At 49.2% G+C, this 4,405-nt stretch overlaps 1 pseudogene; it reads right to left on the minus strand.

Moving 5' to 3' along the window:
* Positions 1-999: 999 nt before the first annotated feature.
* Positions 1,000-3,159, minus strand: LOC119168306 (spastin-like; annotated as a pseudogene).
* Between the last annotated feature and the right edge of the window lie 1,246 nt (positions 3,160-4,405).

The following is a 4,405-nucleotide window of genomic DNA, read 5'->3' on the forward strand; positions in this document are numbered from 1 at the left end:
TGCACCCCCACAGGCAGTATTACCTAATAATATACGTGCTTCACCCGATACTTCTTTCACATTTTCGTTCCGATGGATAGAGATTTCACAATCAAAGTAACACAAAGTTGGCAGACAATACAATAGGTTTTTATATTCAAGGAGTCTCGCATGAAAAGGAATAAACACAAATAAAGAAGACATATCAGTAATAATAATGAAGAAGAGGGTATATAACAGCTGTATTTTGCAGGTACTATGCTGCGGAGCAGACACCTGGGGACTTGCAAAAGCGTTCAGCTTAAGTTCAGGACGACGCAGCGAGCAATGGACAGAAAATTGTAGGCGTAACCTCAAGAAACAAGAAGAAAGCAGAGTGGATTAGGGAACAAACGGGGGTTAAGAATATCATAGTGTAAATCAAGAAGAGGAAATGGACATGAACAGGGTATGTAGCGCGTAAACAGGATAACTGCTGGTCTTTAAGGGTAACTATCTGGATTCCAAGAGAAGGCAAGTGGAGTTAGGGGAAGACAGAAGGTTAAGTGGGCAGATTATAATAATCGGTATGCGGCTATAAATTGGCAGCAGCAAGCACAGGACCAGATTAACTGGCGGAAAATGGGTGAGGCCTTTGTCCTGCAGTGGACTTAGTAAGGCTGTTGCTGCTGCTGCTGATGATGGTGATGATAATGATGATGATGACATAAATAAAAAGACGCTATAAAGTAGGTGAAAGCTTTGGATGCCCCACCAAAAAAGCAAGCTCGTCCAAGATTTAAAACTGTGACCTGTCGCACTCTATGAGAGAATCATGCCACAAGTTTATTAGTATATTTGGGATATATTGATAGCAATATTATTCATCAGAGAGATAAAAAAACATATATAGTGATGCGACGCAATTAAATCATATTGTGAATGTGGCAGCTTCGGGGAAGCATGTCCAGCTGGTGCCACGCCGAAATCCGTTCATTCACAAGCACGGCCCTGGGGATAGTGCCGTTGGCGTACCCCGCCGCGGTGGTCTAGTGGCTAAGGTACTCGGCTGCTGACCCGCAGGTCGCGGGTTCAAATCCCGGCTGCGGCGGCTGCATTTCCGATGGAGGCGGAAATGTCGTAGGCCCGTGTACTCAGATTTGGGTGCACGTTAAAGAACCCCAGGTGGTCGAAATTTCCGGAGCCCTCCACTACGGCGTCTCTCATAATCATATGGTGGTTTTGGGACGTTAAACCCCACAAATCAATCAGTGCCGTTGGCGTGCTAGTGTTAACATGCACTATTTGGATATTTGGATATACAACTCACAGGCAGAACATGTCGGTACACTGGACAACGTGCGCTGAGGATGATGTCAGATGGGTGATTTCACCGAACTCCTGGTTCCAGAAGTCATAAAACTCTAGGCTCTGTTACAACACGATGCAGCGGACTTTCTTTAGCGAGGTCATGAAGTCCTCGAGCGTTATGTTTCGCATCTTTTTGGGATCGATGCACAGGACTTGCTCAAGTTTGAGCTCTGTTATGGGACCCAGATAGCTGTCTTTGCCTAGCGCCGTTTGATCACTGCTTGAGTAGCCACTGGTAACCCTTGCCAGGTACCTCAGCTTGTCTAGTGACAACAGGCTATTTAGCTTCTTGAGCAACTTTTCCACAAGCGCTATCCACGTGTTCCCGTCAGCCAGGGTCACGTAGACCCACTTCGTGAAACGCCTGAGAGCATCGTCGTCGAAAGCTCTTCAGACCTGTTCGTGCTGCCCATGACGAGAATCCGCTCATCACTCCCTGTGTGCGACCCCTCAAATACGACGGGGAACCCTGTCTTCAGCCTTCGAGTAGCTTCATACTCATTGTCCTTCCTCTAGCTGAGCAGATAGTCAATCTCGCCAACGAAAATAATGCCTGGCTGCAGTTCTCGTGCAAAAGAGAACAAAGCTCAAACCAGCTTCTCTCCCCGACCAATGGATTTCAAAGTTAGCGAGGCGTCGCTTATGATCAAGAACGTAGAGTGGGTTTCATGGGCGACTTCCTTGGCCAGCATCGTCTTCCCGTTGCCTCATGGCCAAAACAGTAACAAGCCCTTGGGTGGTGCTCTTAGAACTGTGAACAGCTCTGGCCTATCTGTGTGCAGGATCACCATTTCACTGAGTGCCTGCTTGGACACTTCTTGGCCAGCAATGTTTCTGAAAAGCACCTAAGTCCCACCGTCTACGATCTCGTCGAAGCTCATGTGGGTGAGTCGCGAGTCCACGCCCTTCAGTGTCGACACCCGCCTTCATTCTCTACCATCATGAAAGGATCCTCCTCGGGAGCCGGGCCGCGCTGCTGCAGCAGGTGGATGCTGATTCTTGGGCTGCTGTGCGTTTTCTTGCTGCTGGTTGAGCCACCGCCTCACTGCCGTTAGCGTTGGTTCAGCTTCATTGGCAGCTGGTTGAGAAACCCGTGACGGGGATTTGGCCGTCTTCCAAGCACCTCTGAGCATTCTGTTCCGAGGTCCTAGGGGCTACTGCCTGTGTCGCCACTTGCGGCTGCGATGCCGCGTCAGCCTGGTTCCTCAATGTAACACCTGAACGGGTCGACAGGCAGCATATGATGCCTGTAATTCAATTGGCTGCCAGTCCGCCATTTTCAGTCATCTTTAGCCACAAGGGATCGTTTAGCTTCGTGGCTGCGCCGTGGCCGGGTGCCGCCTTCTGCCATGCTTCGCGCTTCTGGTTGGCCTGAGGCCGGGCCACGCCCGTATGCCAGGGCAAGTCATCGCCGAAGTGCTTCATTTTGACAATGCTCTCTAAGAAGTCGAGCCTTTCCTTGGCCATGTCGAGGTTCACCTTCATCTTATTACTAAGGCTTTGCGCTCGCTCCCATGAAAGACCTTTTCCTTGAGAGCAGTCGATGGTGATGCCTTTCTGTAGTTTCTTGATACCCTTCCTGTAGAGGTCGATGGCCAACTCCTTGAAATTGTCATTCTCAACGTCATACTTGAGCGCCTTGGAGATGAGGTCGAAGGCCCGTTTATGGTGTTGTTTCTGTCGTATGAGCAGATTCGCGTCAGGGCCCTCACTTGACGCCAACATTGCTCCGGAGTTGCCACTGGTCTGCGGGAGGTGGCCGTAGTGGCGCTCTTCGTGTCGAGCGCTGTGGCCACCGCGGAAAACGAACACCACCATAGCGAACTCCATAGCGCAGAGCTATCGCAGTGGCCAGAACACGACCAACACCAGGTAGATTGCGTATCCGCCGACGGTACTCAGCGTGCACGGCCGAGCAGGGTTGTCGTCGGCGCCGGAGCAGTCGTTTGGCGTGGTCGCCAGCTGGGCGACGCTAGCAGCCATCTGCACGTAGCCATACCAATCGAATAATCAGCCGACCTCGTGCGCACGTTTTTTTCGGATTCACTTTTTGCAGAAGAGCATGTTACTTCCTTGATGATGACCGCCTGCGGTTTGCGACTGGCGAAAAAGTTGTGCCGTGGTGGCCTCGGCCGCTTCAAACAGGTGTTGAACCTCGGTCCGTACTTCTGTCCTAGTATCTGTGATGTAGCATCATCTGAAATAAGTAAAAATACGGTGGTTTTGTTCGCAAACAGGAAAGAATGAATGAAATATACAGCAGAAACTATCTCTATCAATGATCATTACCTAAAAAACTTAATTTTAGAACTAATTTCACTATAAAATTCTATTCATTGTGAATACTGCCATGGTGAACGCTTCATTACGAAGGAAGATGAACGCAGGCGCCAGACTAAAACCGACTTATTTGAAGGTGGGACCTCAGGCATATATATCCATATGACACGTAGGCACCATGTTCAAAGAATAATAGAACGTTGGTGCAGAAAATTACGCAGCTTCTATGATGCTTTCTATTTGGTATACTCCATCGAACCTTATAATGCTTGTGCCTACGCAGCTTGTGATTGTGTGTGCATACCAGAAGGAGTGTTGTAAATTTAGGGCACCGTTTCATTTTCAAAAAAAAGCGAGGCCTGCGTGGAAGGCGCAGCAAAGTCAGAACAAAACCTAGAATAGCAGCTTTTAGAAGCTTTTTCTAAACCCTCATACGGTAAATAGAGCAAGCACACTTGCTGGGTACCCACTATGGCATTATTATTAATAATTTCCTGGTTGTATAGCAGCATTCGCTATGCTGATTGTCGTAATTTTTCGTGAAGCGTTGTATACTTTGTAAGGTCTTTCATCGCAGGCCGGGGGGTGAGTCTTCTTTTTCCCAAAAGGGTGCGCTTCCCAAAGAGCCGATTCTCGGGAGACGATAATTCCGGCGTAAGGACGCCCGTTCTGGTACGAAGACCGCGGTCGATCACCGCTTTCAACAACCAGCTAGGTGGTCCCCGACCAGCGGAGTGCCAGCACGCAATGTGAGGACATCCGGTGCATGGACACCCATCTATCTGGATTAGAGTCC

Source organism: Rhipicephalus microplus, chromosome X (assembly GCF_043290135.1).
Source record: "Rhipicephalus microplus isolate Deutch F79 chromosome X, USDA_Rmic, whole genome shotgun sequence".
Classification (NCBI taxonomy): Eukaryota; Metazoa; Arthropoda; class Arachnida; order Ixodida; family Ixodidae; genus Rhipicephalus; species Rhipicephalus microplus.